Source organism: Heloderma suspectum, chromosome 6 (assembly GCF_057233095.1).
Source record: "Heloderma suspectum isolate Gila_16-S chromosome 6, 16-S_ref, whole genome shotgun sequence".
Lineage (NCBI taxonomy): Eukaryota > Metazoa > Chordata > Lepidosauria > Squamata > Helodermatidae > Heloderma > Heloderma suspectum.
Window position 1 is genome coordinate 95,182,836 of NC_139463.1, and position 16,204 is coordinate 95,199,039.

Here is a 16,204-nt window from a genome sequence, read left to right on the forward strand (position 1 = left end):
GAATCCCCCTGGATGGCACTTACCTGGGGTACATGCAGCGGATGTGGCAGCGGCGGCAGTGATTCCGGTGGCAGCTCCGGCAGCGGCGCCAGCTCCGGTGGCTGGTCTCCTGGGCGGCTGCAGCCAGGCTGCTGCCGCCGCCATTGCCATCCTTGCAGCCGTGATAGGCTATGTAAGAATTTACGTAGCCTATCACAGCTAAACCCCCATATTTACGTAGGCTAGAATGGCGCAAAGTAAAGGAACACAAATAGCGCCCACTACGCTATTTGCGTTCCCTTTTTTTTGCCGTTTTATCTTACGCAAATATTTACGTAAAGTAAATAGGTGAAAAATAGGAAACGCAAATGGCGGCCGCCGTAGCTGCCGCCATTTGCGTACGCTGGGGGGGGGGGGTTAGCCGTGATAGGCTACGTAAATTCTTACGTAGAATTTACGCCTATCACAGCTGCCTGGCTGGACGCAAATAGCGGCCGCTACGGTGGCTGCCATTTGTGTCCACAGCAGCCTGTCCGCGTCTGGAAATCCGGCTGCGGACGGCCCTGGCCAGCTGCTCCGCGTCCTGGCTGCGGAGCGGAGCTGGCCATTGATTCCAGGGGGGAGGACTGGATCGCCTCCCCCCCCATCGAGGATTCCGGGGGGAGGGACGGAGTGCCTCCCCCCCACCGCGAAAGATTCTGTGAAAAGGTGAGTTTCATACATCCCTACCAGCACTTAACACCCTCATGTGTAAACATTATTTTTTTTTTAAAAAAAGATGATTTTTCCTCCCCATATCATACTACAACAGCTTTGATTTTTGCAGAACGATACATTTCCTCTTGGGGGGGGGGAGTGATTTGCCTTCCTATTCAACAGGGAAGGAGGCCATGATGTCATTCTAACTTCAGTGTGATACTTTAAAACAACAACAACAACTTAAACACTTTAGCACATACATTTTGTATGTAGTATGCAAGTTGTTACTTTATAGAATTTTACTTTTTTGAGTATTCAGAAATCCCATATGGCTTAATGCACCCTTTAAATAGGGGCTGCTTCATACACAAACATTTATTACATGGCTATACATTTTCCTAGTCCTGTGCAGGTGTTCATTAGCAGTAGAATTCTCTGGATGACTACTCAGAACCAAGTCCTATTGAGTTCAATGGGGCATACTCCCATTCAGGCGTATGTAGGATTGCAGCCTAAGTCTACAAATGACAAATAGATCACTTCAGCACAGGGGAAGGAAACCACAATTCCCAAACACAGCCTCTATCACATTTATGTATGTATGTATGTATGTATGTATGTATGTATATATGTATTTATATCCCTCCTTTTTTCCTCTTTCAAGGGACCCAAGTGGCGTACATAATCCTCCTCCTCTCCATGTTATCCTCACAACAACCCTGTGAGGTAGGTTAGGCTGAGAGTAAGTTACTGCCCCAAAGTCATCCAGCAAGCTTCATGGCCAAGTGAGGACTAGAACCCGGATCTCCTAATCCCCAGTCCAACACTCTAACCACTATACTACATTGGCTCGCACTTGTAGCAGGTATTACAACAACAGTGGTAACCTGTCCCAACCGGATGCCCTCCAGATATTTTGGACTTTATTTCCCATCAGCCCCAGGTAGCATGGCCAATGGTCAGGAATGCTGGGGGTTGTAGCCCAAAACATCTGGAGGGCACCAGGCTGGGGAAGGCTGTTCTAGAGCATCCCTTTTTTCCAGAGTTAGGACAGAACATTTATCTATGATCCACCAAGGAACTCTAAAACAAGTGCAACACTTAAAATAGCCTATCTTAGAGCTGCCCTGATTAGGTATTCAGGACCCATTAGTTGCCTCCTCATTTGGTTTAAGATAGTCTATTCAAAGTGCTGCACCTGTTTTGGAGTTCCTTGGTAGATTCCATATGATCTATCCTAATTCTGGATAAGAGGATGCCATGCTGGCTGACAAGAATGGGAGTTGCAGACCAACATATCTGGGGGTACTTGGTTGAAAGCTGTTGCTTAGTTGAAAGCTGTACAGCCTTAAGGTTGTTGGGGGGGGGGGTGTTTTGTTGTTTTGTTGTAAACTGTAGCTTTTTGTTCATTAAATTTCATGGCTTTGTGCAATTATGTATTGCCTCAACAGGCCACCTGGAATTGGCTAAGTGTAGGGATGTTGGAGAATTCCACCACAGACTCCAGTGAGGCTGGACTCTAAAGCAGGGGGGATTGCCCCCCCTGGAGTCCATGGCAGAACGGGGCAATCCCCCCCACCACCACCCCGTGGAATCCCCCTCAGATGGAGCTTACCTGGTGGCAGATGCGGCAGCAGCAGCAGCTCCGGCGGCGGCAGCGGATGTGACGGCGGCTCCGACTGGTCTCCCCGGCCGCTGCCGGGCTGCTGCGGCTGCAAATGGCAGCCGTCGTAGCAGCCGCCATTTGCGTGGCTGCCTTTCTTCATGATATGCTATGTAAATACTTACGTAGCCTATCACAGCAAACAGCAGGGGCGCAAATGGCGGCTGCCCGGCAGCGGCCAGAATTCTGGCTGCGGCTGGACCTGGCTGGTGGCTCTGTAGAGTCACCGTGGAGCAGAGCCAGCCGGGGAGGATTCTGGGGGGAGGGATGGAACACATCCCCCCCACCATGGATGCCCTGGACCGGATGGGTGAGTGGGATTCGTACATCCCTCGCTAAGAGGGGCAATGTGCACGGACACAGTTCACAGGAGTGATGCATAAGCCTTAGTCGTGTCTGTCCATATTGTGTGTGTTACAGAGCCAGTCAGTGAAGTGGAACTGGACGAATAGTGTGATGTTGCCACTCCAGCCACCTTGGCTTTCACAGATTTTTGCCTGGCAAGGATTCTCAGCAGCGCATTGTTCTGCTCTTTCTTGTAGCCCCACCCATTGCTGTATTTACTGAAGGACAATGTGAGTCTTGTATCCAGCAAAACTAGGGATGTCAGAGAAACCAGCAGGATTTTTATGAACCCAACCCGTGAATTCCGCAGCGGACTGGCTTTTCCCCTGTTAGGCGGATTCTGTGGATTTGCTAGGGATGTCGGAGAATTTCTCAACGAATCTCCGGAAGGCCCAATGCCAGTGCATTCTGCCCCCCGAAATTGGTGGGGAAATTCTCTGCCCCCCCGCCCCCCCTCCCGGGATGGGACTTACCTCGTGCGAATGTCCCTCTCGGCGGCGGGTCCCGGTGGTGATGCGGCGGCGGGGCGGTAGTGACGGCGGCGGCAGCCAGTCTTCCGACCGGCTGCCACCGCCGCCATTACCAAGTAAAAAAAAAAAAGTGATAGGCTACGTAAAGATTTACGTAGACTATCACGGCGAGATTTTTAAAGTCAGCCGTGATAGGCTATGTAAATCTTTACGTAGCCTATCATGGCTGACTTTGAAAATCTAGCCGTGATAGGCTATGTAAATCTTTATGTAGCCTATCACGTTTTTTGTGGTTTTTTTACTTTACTTTTTTCTTTCGCGGCCGGAGAGGCAGGGCGCTCCCCTCCGGCCAGAATTTTGGAGGGGAGGGACGGGGCGCCTCCCCACCTGCCAAGAATTTCAGGGGGAGAAACGGAGCGCCTCCCCCCCCACACCGAAAAAGCTGCGGGACCAGGTAAGGGACTTTCGTCCATCCCTTGGATTTGCAGATCATTTTTCCAACCATCAGGAATTTTGCACAAATGTTGTCATAGAAAAATATGCTTTTAAACAAAAATGGCCATACATGTGCATTTCCCCCATTGGCTAAAGTATGAAAATCCACATTTGGGTGGAATTTGTGCATTTTGGGAGAATTTGCACATTTTTGCAAATGTGAATTTTCACAAATTCAGAAACTAAAAAAAAATGTCTGTGCAAAACACAGATGGTTTATTTTTTCCTGGGGAACTGGACATGCGTTGTTTCCCTTTATGTGCACCTTTTTGAGACGTATTACCTCTCTTTGAGACATATTACCTATCATCCAAGAATGAAGTTCTCTGGATTACCAACCCCTATTTTCTGTGGATCTTTTTTTTCTTGACTTCTGCCATCTATAGACTATTCTCCTTTATTTTCCTCTTCACATTTGATTTACAATATTTCACAGGAATGTTTATCTACATCTGCCTATGGAATGCTTACAATTCATGCACCTGCCAGATATTTGGAGTAGAATTGTCTATATCATAGAATCATGGAATTGGAAGAGATCTTGAAGACCATCTAATCCACCCCCTGCTTGATGAAGGACATTTCGAGCTTGAGCATCCTCAAGCCTCTCCTTGAAGACCTCCAGTGAGTATGGATGGTAGAATTAACAATGTTCGAGCTTGTCAAGATACTTCTGTTTTCACTTCTGAGCTCAGTTCATCTTGTTCCTGTTCCCAAACACAAGTGTGTGGGTGGTTTTTTCTTTTTGAACCAAAGAAGAGCCCATTTCAATGCATTCTTTAAAAAGTGTGCTCCCAAATTGTGCACGTTTCCCACACAGACTAAGGGCTCAATCCTATTCAGATAGGCGTCTGCCTCTGAACTCGGAGGCAACTGCCTATCCAATGCAGGGCATGAGAAGCATGGAGGGGATTCCCCCCCTCCCGCGGACACCCCGAAACAGACCGAGGTAGGGAATTCATACACCCCTACAATAAACAGAAAGATGGAGGACTGTCACCCAGCCACTCTGGGCGATGTACAAAGTGTATAATAAAACAGTTTAAAACAATAAAATTCTACAGTAAAAACACCATATTTCTAAAAATACCCTAACCCACCCCAAATGCCTGCCTGAACAACCACGTTTTTAATGCGCGGCGGAAGCTCATTAAAGAGGAGGCATGGCAGAGTTCCCTAGGGAGAGAGTTCCACAGAGTGGGAGCCACCACAGAGAAGGCCCTCTCCCTCATCTCCACCAGTCTAGCTGTCCTGCCTGATGGGACAGAGAGAAGGCCATCCAAGGCTGATCTTGTAGCCATTGGCATTTGTCGTATGGTGCCACTGCTGGGGTAGGAGCTCATGAGGCATGTTAGCATACAGGGCCCTTCCCTTCAACCACTTTGAAGCACAGCTCCCTCCCTCCGTCCCTGTATGCAGTGTGGGCTTTGCCGGTCGCCCTCTTGGAGGCCAAGTAGGAGTTTTTGGCTCATAGTCTGATTGGCCTGGGCTATGTGTCTTTTTGCCTACTTCACACTGTAAGTGGGGTGGGAGTGTTGTATAGGTAAATCTGGTTATGTTTTGACTCTTAGGTCAATTTGATCACATTTCATTGTAGGTAGGCAGTTATGGGTGGGTTGGAATGCAGGAACAGGGATGGTGAGTATTCTGAGGCACCATTTAGGTGACAGGTGATGGCTGAGGCTTCCTGCTCAGGGTTTTGTGGCCCCAGTGGGAGGATAAGGATTACCTGTGAGGCCAACTCACCTCACTCACTTGGTGTTTTGCGGCCCAGAAGGGGGTGACAAGGGAAGGCCTCCCTTTCCCAAGTGGGGTAGTCCTGAGTGGTGGCAATCTTACAGATGCCACTCAGCAGGCACAGACTGTTTCGCCTGATATATTGCCTGGCTAGTTGCTGGCCTCGATGAGTTGCCTGCCTAGCTCTTCCCCCTTTGCAGCTTTTCAATAAATGCAGCCCGAGTTTTATTACCATATACATGTCTCATCTCTTTATTTCCCCCCTCCGTTCACCCACAATGTGTGTGAGTTTGTACACAGGTGAGAAGGGGCCGTATGAGGTCTGCGGGCTGCATGTTGCCTACCCCTGGTGTATAGGATTGCAGTGCGAATCACTCAAGGTCATCTTCTCAAGAAGGCCAGCATTATCATCAAACAGATTCATCCCCCACCCCCCGATTGTATACTAGACTATTTTTCTTTTGTCACTTTCTTTCTGTGGGCCATCCCAAACCATTTTGTCCCTCTCTTTCTTTTAAAATGGGAGGGGAAAAACAGTATTGTGCAGATGTAACACATATTTTTTTTCTACAGTTCCACAGAATGTTCCCAGATTCAAACTGATAATCACCTTCTTCTCCAATTATCAAAATGATGGTGATTAATTCCTCTGTTTCTCTATACCCCTCTGGAATTTCAGTGGCCACTAGCAAAACTAATAACACAGACTGCAAAGGATGTTATAAATTTTGTCAGTAACATTTAGAAATAGGGAGAGGACCCTAAGAAAAGGCAATGATAGAGTTGTAGAAGAAAATTAGGGAATCTCTGTGTGTAGAGGGAAGTTTGCCTTTATACTGAGGATGGTGATTTTAGTGGAGTTACTGTTGTTACTGCTTTCTCCCATGGTATGCAAGTCTCATATTGCGAAAGGTAGGGTCCAAAATCCTTACCCTCCACTTCATGAGTATCACCAGTCAGGAGACCTCATCATTGGTGCCATGGCTTCTATCACTGGCTTCATCTCCAGTCCAATTGCTTTCACTGAACACCCCCCTCCAACATTGTCAGAGGAACTTTTGTAAGGACTGAGTTGTTTGTCAAATCAATGTTATATCATTTGATTGTGTCACTAGAATGACCAGAACTTAAAAGAATGAATACAATTACAGCGAAGGTGAAGAAAAGAACCTATGTTTTCTTCACATGAAAGAAGTCTCTTGATAATGCATTTTAGCTTTTCAAAGCTATTTTACTTTTTATATTCTATTTGTCCTCCTGCTTTCACTTCATCCCTCCACCAGTCTCTGTGTTGCATCCAGTTCCTCTGTAGTTACGCTCATTTTTTTTCTCCACTCATATGCCCGTCTTTTATTTATTCAACAGGGATTTTTTTGTTGAAATAGTTAATATCAATATACAGAACATGCCTTCTTACTTACAGCTGAATACAATTGAGGTATCTTCCTTGACACTTCTCAGCAACCATATATGGTGATCCAAAGAAAGATGAATTGATTCAGGCTCCACCCCACCAGAACCTAGAGATTCACACAAATGCATGAACACACACACACACACAATCTTTCGATGCCCTTTACCTTACTGTCCATATGAGTACTGCTGCCACCACCTTCAGCATTCATGAAATTAAAACTGACTGGGTTGGTTCCAGATTCACTCATACTTAGAGCAGACTCACTTAAATTAATGGGACCTAAGTAAGTCATGACTAATTTAAGTCCCACTGTTTTCAATGGGTCTACTCAAACTTAAATATGTCTGGATCCAACCTGTTGGATCTTACTCTTTTTTATGTCATTTTCTTAGACAAATCTGAAGCATTGCAACTGTCTTCATAACTCACTCAGTGTTAAAGGCCTATACCATATAATAAGACTGCCATTGGAGTTAAAGGTTGGAAACCAGATATGGTCATATAGATCAGACCCATTGAAAACTGGATGTAGCCCATTGTTTTTTGTAGGTGTTAAAGAGCATATTTGAATGATGTTGACTCACAGTAGCAAACCTATTAAAAGTATTATTATTATTACAATTATTATTGTTATTATTACATAATAATATGTACATAAATAGTAATAATATGTACATAAATAATAAAAATAAGATGGGTGGCCCCCATCTGTGGAATGAGCTCCCCAATGAGGTCTGCCTGGCACCAACGTAAGAACATAAGACGAGCCATGCTGGATCAGACCAAGGGTCCATCTAGTCCAGCATTCTCTTCACACATTGGCCAACCAGCTGTCGACCAGGAACCCACAAGCAGGGCATGAGCACAACAGTACCCTCCCACCCATGTTCCCCAGCAACTGGTGTACATAGGCTCACTGCATCTGGTACTGGAGGTAGCACATAGCCATCAAGACTAGTAGCCATCAATAGCCTTTTCCTCCAGGAATTTGTCAACCCCCCTTTTAAAGCCATCCAAACTGGTGGCCATCACTACATTTGTGGTAGCAAATTCCATAGTTTAACTATGTGCTGTGTGAAGAAGTACTTCCTTTTATCTGTTCTGAATCTCCCACTAATCAGCTTCATAGGATGACCCCGAGTTCTAGTATTTTGATAGAGGGAGAAAAATGTCTTCCTATCCACATTCTCCACACCACGCATACTTTTGTAGACCTCTATCATGTCTCCCCTTACCCTCCCTTTCCAAGCTAAAAAATCCCAGCTGTTGTAACCTTCTCTCATAGGGGAGCCCCTTTGTCATTTTAGTTGCCCTTTTCTGCACTTTTTCCATCTCTACAGTCTCTCTTTTTCTTTTCTTTTTTTAGATGTGGTGACCAGAAGTGTACACAATATTCCAAGTGTGGTTGCACCATAGATTTGTATAGGGGCAGTATGATGTTGGCAGTTTTATTCTCAGTCCCTTTTCTAATTATGTGTAACATGCAGTTTGCCTTTTTTACAGTGGCTGCACACTGGGTTGACATCTTCATTGAGCTGTCCACCACAACCCCAAGATCTCTTTCCTGGTCAGTCACCACTAGCTCAGATCCCATCAGGCTATACTTGAAGTTGGGATTTCTTGCCCCAACATGCATCACTTTACACTTGCTAATACTGAACCACTTTTGCCATTTAGATGCTGATTCTCCCAGGTTGGAGAGATCCTTTTGCAGTTCTTATCAATCCCTTTTTGTTTTCACTACCCTAAATAATTTGGTGTCATCCGGAAACTTGGCCATTTATCTGCTCCCTCCTAATTGCAGATCATGTATGAACAGGTTGATAAGCATTGGTCCTAATACAAATCCCTGTGTGACCCCACTATTTACTTCCCTCCATTGGGAGAATTTACCATTAATTCCTAGTTTCTGCTTTCTGTTCTTTAACCAGTTACTGATCCATAAGAGGACCTGTCCTCATATTCCATGACTGCTAAGTTTGCTCAGGAGTCTTTGGTGAGGGACTTTGTCAAAAGCCTTTTGGAAGTCCAAGTAAACAATGTCTACCAGATCACCCCTGTCTACATGTCTATTGACATTCTCAAGAATTCTAAAAGGTTCGTGAGACAGGACTTAGGCTTGCGGAAGCCATGTTGATTCTTTTTTCAGCAGGGCTTCTCCTTCAATATGCTTACTAATTTTATCTTTAATAATGCCTTCACCAATTTATCCAGAACAGACTTTAAGCTAATTGGCCTGTAATTTCCCAGATCCCCCCTGGATCCCTTTTTGAAAATTGGTGTTACATTGGCCATCGTCCAGTCCTCTGGTATAGCGGCTAATCTTAGGGACATGTTGCACATTTTGGTTAGAAGATCAGCAATTCCATATCTGAGTTCTTTGAAAACTCTAGGATGATGGATACCATCTGGGCCCAGTGTTTTATTTGCTTTCAATTTATCAATAAGGTTGAGAACTTCATCTTTTGTCACCACTATTTGCCTCTGTTCCTCAGACTCCCTTCCTGAAAACATCAGTTCAGGCACTGGTATCTGTCCTATATCTTCTGCAGTTAAGACAGATGAAAAGAATTCATTCAGTTCCTCTGAAATCTTCTTGTCCTCCTTCAGTACTCCTTCAACTCCATTGTCATCCACTGGTCCAACTGCCTCCCTAGCTGGTTTTCTGCTTCTGATATATTTAAAGAATTCTTTATTGTTGGCCTTGATGTTGTTAGTGATATGCTCTTCAAAATGCTTTTTGCATCTGTTATTGTCTGCTTGCATCACCTTTGTGCAAGCTTGTGCTCCCTTTTGTTTTCCTCACTTGGTCAAGGGTTGAATTTTCTGAAGGAAGCTCTCTTTTCTTGAATAGCTCCCTTAATACTAGGGATGTACGAAACACTTACCTGGCTCTGTGCTGGGGCATCCGCGGTCGGAGGGAGGCACTCCATCTCTCCCCTGGAATCCTTCCCGGCCGGCTCTGCTCTGTGGCAGCTCTGTGGATCTGCTGGCCAGGGCCAGCCACAGCTGGAGTTCCGGCTGCAGCCAGGCTGCTGCAGCCACAAATGGTGGCCGTCATAGCGGCTGCCATTTGCGTCCTTGCAGGCAGCTGTGATAGGCTACGTAAGTATTTACGTAGCCTATCACAGCAAAGAGCAGGGACGCAAATGGCAGCCACTACGCCATTTGCGCCCCTGCTCTTTGCCGTGATAGGCTATGTAAGTATTTACATCGTATTATGTAAGTATTTATGTAGCCTATCACAGTAAAGGCAGCCACGCAAATGGCATAGCGACCACCATTTGTGTGGCTGCTTTTACCATGATAGGCTGCAGCTGCCCGGCCGTGGCCGGGACTCCAGCTGTGGCCAGCCCCGGCCAGTGGCTCTGTGGAGCCGCCGTGGAGCAGAGCTGGCTGGGGAGGATTCCGGGGGGAGGGACGGAGCGCCTCCCCCCCACCATGGATGCCCCAGCGCAGAGCCAGGTAAGTATTTCATACATCCATACACTGGAGTCCGTGGCAGAATTCTCTGACATTCCTACTTAATACTGCTTGTTAACCATGCTGGCAACCTCTTTGACTTGGTGCTACCTTTCCTAATCTGTGTATACATTTTAGCTGGACTTCTATTATTGTGGTTTTGAGTAATCTCCAAGCATTTTAAAGGAATTTAATCCTTTCGACTCCCCCTTTTAGCTTCTGATTCACCAGTTCCCTCATTTTAGAGACCATGTTGAAGTCAAATGTGACTGTGCTGGACTTCCTTGGCAATTTTCCACTTAAATATATATATTAAATCTGATATTTTATTATTATTATTATTATTATTATTATTATTATCATCATCATCATCATGTCTATACCACCCAATAGCTGGAGCTCTCTGGGCAGTTTACAAAGATTAAAAACATAAAAATACAATATACAGAGATTAAAAACCATTTACATAAAAACACATAAACAGACAATATACACAAAAGAAACATATATCTAAAACAACTTCAAATCTCAAAAACAAACAACCATAGCCATAAGACATTCCAGGAATGATTAGAACTTATCATATGCTGCCAAATGCCTGGGAGAAGAGAAAGGTCTTAACCTGGTGCCGAAAAGATAACAATGTTGGTGCCAGGCAGGCCTTGTCAGGGAGATCATTCTATAATTTGGGGGTCACCACCGAAAAGACCCTGTCCCTTGTCACCATCCTCCAAGCTTCCCTCGGTGTAGGCAGCCAGAGGAGGGCCTTAGATGTTGAGAGTAGTATACGGGTAGGTTTATAGTGATAGTACTGTGATCACTGTTTCCAATTGGTTCAACAATATTTACATCTTGTACTAGGTCCTGGGCGACAACACTTAGGATTAAATCCAAGGTCGCCACCCCTCTGGTAGGTTCCATGACCAACTGTTCTAGGGCACAATCATTTAGGGCATTGGGAAATTTAACCTCTTTCTTCTGGCTGGAACATGCATTTGTCCAATCAATATGAGGGTAGTTGAAGTCACCCATTATTACAACACTCCTTGTTTGGTGGCCTCCGTGATTTCGTTTTTTGTCTCAAGATCACTCTGAGCATTCTGGTCTGGGGGACGATAGCACTAAATTAGTTTTGGAGCCTGGTACTGTCACCCACAGAGCTTCTGTGGAAGAGCCTATCCCTTTCAGGAGTTCTAGTCTGCTCAACACTATGCCCCCTTTGACATGCAGAGCAACACTTCCCCCAGTAAGCCCTTCCCTGTCACCTTGGGAGTGAGACACAGCTACTAGGTCACTGAAGGTCTCATCCACCAACCTCTCTGCCTGCCTTAGCTTCTCCAGGTCAGCAACCTTGGTCTCAAGGGAACACACTTGTTACTTGAGAGCCAGAAGCTCATTACACTGAGCACACACCCATGACTTCCGTCCAGCAGGCAGATAGTCGTACATGTGGCACTCAGTGCAATACACTGGATAGCCCCCACATCCCTGCTGGCTTTCTACCTTCATAACTGTTGTTATTATTATTATTATTATTATTATTATTATTATTTGGGTGTGTTTCCCTGGAAAACTTAGTTGATTACTACGAGAAGGTGGATAAATTATTTATAGTTATTTATTTACAGTCACTACTGTGACTATGGACATCGCTTTATTTTCAGTGCTAGGTAAAGACCTATCTCTTTTCCCAGGCATTTTGCAGCACATGATGAGTTTTAATCAGTCCTGGATGTGTCTTTAGTTAAGACTGACCATTCAAAGCTGGTTTTAGTTATATGTTGTTTGCGTAAATTGTCTGTGTGCTTTTATGTAAATGGCTTTTGAACTTTGTGTATTGTCTTTTAATGTTTTAATTTCTATAAACCTCCCAGAGAGCTTCAGCTATGTGGCGATCTAGACAAGTAATAAATATATAAATAAAATAAATTTTATTTATTTATTTATTTCATTTCTATACCTCCCCATAGCCAAAGCTCTCTGGGAGGTTTATAGAAATTAAAACATTAAAAGATAATACACAAAATTTAAAAGCCATTTACATGAAAGCAATGAATGTTCTCCAGAATTAGGGAGTGTCATGTGCTGAACACAAACACTTATATTGCTGGGTTCTTCTCTTAATTTAGGCCACCTTGGCTAAAGAGTACAAAATGAAAGATAGCATATAAGTGCTATAATACTAATAATAATAATGTGAAACAGAGGGGCAACAATTAATCTATATGTGAAATATCCTTCTGATGCAGAATGCAACTCTCTTTGTAGGTTATTGCCAAAGAAGATGAGTGCTGATATTGGGTGGGGTGGAGTTGGTCTTAATGTAGGCTGCTTTGGGTGAAAGGGTATAGCAAGAAAGATAGAATACAAATGCTATAAAATATTGATGATGATGACGCAGAACACAGTGTCAATATTTAATGTATGTGAGGAATATACTTCTGATACTGAATGCAACTTTATTTGTAGGATATTGCCCAAACATTACCAGCACATTCTGGCCTTGGCATTTGCAGTAAAAGAAATCAATGAAAACCCTCTGATCTTACCCAATGTCACCTTGGGCTTCCGTATCTATGACAGCTATTTCAATCCACAAAAGACCTACCATGCCACAATGCTACTCTTATCCACTCTGGAGAAATTTATACCTAACTACATATGTGATATCCAGAATAATCTAGCTGCCATCATTGGGGGTCTGGACTCCAAAATCTCCCTTCACATGGCCAATATCTTGGATATTTATAAGATTCCACAGGTAAGCTATTTCGGGAGTCTGTGAATCTACCATGAGTTTCACACTTCCTTTTTCCTTCCAGTTTCTTTTTGTGGGTGCATTGCAAATAATCAAATGGATCTTATGCTTATTTATAAATGTCATATGCTGGTTAAAGAAGAAAAAAAACACTAAATGGATCAGGCAGAAATGAGTCCAAATTGCAACTGATTAAGTGCTATATACGTATATCTGGATAGTCATGGAGCTGAAGTAGAGGAACCTCCCCACGGTATCACAACACACATGAATGAATATCACATCCAGTGTTTTAAATGATCCAGTTCTTAATGTTTCCCCCCTTTGGGGTATTGTTCACACCAAGTCCCTACTAATCATTGCTGGTGTGTACAGAATCTGCTTCTGCATAACATTGTTCCATTAAAATCCTATAGCATCTGTAGGAATGAACCCCACTTTATTGCACACCACTTCTCTGTGTTCAGGGATTAACCTCTTCTGGAACATTTTGAGGAATTTAGTTTGAATGGCATGCTCAGGGGAGACCTCTTCCCAATTTAACCCTGACTCCGTTCCACTGGAGAGCAGCCTGATATCAGTCTACTGGAGCCTGTTCCTGCCAGCACACTAACCAAAATGCAAAGCAGCCAATTGTGCCTGATGTCCAGATCACTTCTTCTGGATAGAAGAGTTGTCTTCATAAGGTAATTGAGGGACAACAGAGACAAGTCAGATCTTTTCCAGAAAATAAAGGCTTTTATATGACAAAATAGCTTTTAAACCATTAAATAGGAGCTTTTCCCAACAGAGAAGAGGGAGAGGATGTGGGTTGAGTGCACTATAGCTTTTGTTTGGATGAGATGGGGGGGGGGGCAAAGCCGGGTAGTTGCAACAGGATTGAGAAGAGAGAGGAAAAAAACCTGGGGAAATTCTATTACAAATGGGAATAAGCATATCATTATTTCTCCTTATTGCTCTATCTGCAATACAAAATCAGGGTGATGATCCAGGAGGAGTGTAAGCAGGCACAAAGCATGAACTCAAAACCTGGGGAAGAGCAAGGTCTGGCCAAGGGAAGGAAAAGCTGGTGGTATGTCCAAGAGAAGAAAGGCAAGAAAGAGATGGGTGGGTGTGTCCAGGCAGTTATAGACATGGATGTGAAAGAACTTGCAAAGGAAGGGGTGATCCTTGGAGAAGGCTTCCTCAGCAGAAGCAAAAGAAATACAGACCATTGGCTTTATCAACACTAAAGCAGGATTTGGTGATAAGAACTGGCTTCTCCTTGGAATTTATTTAGTGTAGGATTGTCTCCTCTTTAGGGTACTGTGTGCATAAATGTGTGGCTGGCAGAAATGGTTTCCTATGCACTTTTGGGTGTAAGCTCCTAAACTTAACTGGGGCTAATGCATTCATCGTGGTACTTTTCTAGAAGTAAGTATCAGAGTCTTTGGTTCATAGTGTCTTCTACTCCTTAGGGTTACAAGTAGCCAAGCAATAGAAGTGTTGTGTGACTTGATTAGATTGGCACTGAGTAAGGAATAAGGCGTGACACATTCTGGAGGTCCCAGGCCTGCTGAATATATGGTGAAAAAAATGCTCTTCTTTTATTTATCCTAAAAGAGGAAAGCAAGTGTACACTTGCAACCCATTCTTCCCTTGAAGAGCAATCCTATATTAGTTCACCTTCCCAGGTGAAACAAACTTATTTTCAAAAAAGGTTCTGAGGCAAAAAGGCAAAATGGCACAAAAAGGTTGCTTCCTTACCAACAGGCTAGAGATAAAATGTTTAACTAGGGATGAGTGAACTCACCTCATCCTGCATTGTGCACCACTCACCAACTGCCTTCCACTCCCTTTCCAAGCTGCCATTTTGTGTAAAAATGGCAGCTTGACTTTTTACAGACAGGCTGATTTTGTCCAGATGGCATCTGTAAAGAGGCCCATTTATGCAAAAATACAGGCATAAATGGCCTAAATAGATAATTTATGCTTGCAATTTTGCATAAATGGGCTTTTTACAGCCATTTGCACAAAATCAGCCTTTCTGTAAAAGGCTGAGCCACCATTTTTATGCAAAACGGGATCTCAGCAAGGGATCAGGGATCCCTATGCTTGCCCAACTTTGAACACACAAGGTCAGGCAAGTGTGGGGATCTGCAGAATGGCATCCGGGGGACTGAGTTGGTGAGAACTCACCGAGCTTCAAGCCCCAACCAGACACCCACAACATCCCTATGTTTAACCTCCCTCCTAGAAAAACACTGGACTGCTCAAGCAAATGGGAGCATTTCCACATGCAAATCGGGAATGAGGCATAACGTTACAAGGAATTTGGCCCTGAATAGCCTTTCAGCAGTTTGATCCCATTGAAGGAGTTTCCAGATTGTGTGGAAATGCATGCCTATAGACCTCTATGAATGGGAGCCAATGGGAGCAGGTGTCTTTTTTGTTTTTGTTTGTTTTTTTAACCCAAGAATGAGTTGGATACAAACTTAATCAAACTTAAAGTAGACCTACTGAAATAAATGGGAATTCACTTGGCAATGAATAACTTAAGTCCAATTGATTTTAATGGCTCTATGATTAAGTATGGTCTAAGTGTGCCATAATGTCCTTCCACTGAGGTCTTGTGGAGAGAAATGGGTAACAGAACGCACTCATCATGACGGTCCCCATAGCCAAACCCACAAAGATCATCTCAAAACCAAGTCCAGCAGTTTTCATCTCCACCAGGAACAGGTCTTTGGCAAGGTTCATGAGTCTTCATTGCCCATTCTAGACCAAGCCACCCTAAAATAATTCGCAATACAACAGGGAACAATATATTGTTTCTGGGAAAATTTCACTTTCCCTCAGCTACTGTGAGGATTTCAGCTAAGCTCAGAGGGAACCAGGAAATCTTTTGGGGGGACGGGGGGGGTAGCTGAGGACATCAGTGTCACCTCTAATCAAAAAGTGCTGGTCCTGGGACTTTCCCCCTCCTGAAATCAGCTGAGGGGGGCCTGAAATGCCACAGCAACCCAAGTGGGGACCACCCTAAAGGAAAGGGAAGGAGGTGTGAGAAGCCTCGTGCTCGTGCCGGGGGGAGAGGGGAGCAAACCACGTCGCTGAGTAGCCTCCTCATCCCGGGGATGCCACTGCTGCCGTGCTCCACTTCACCACCGACCACAGCAAACAATACCTTAGAAAACTGAACA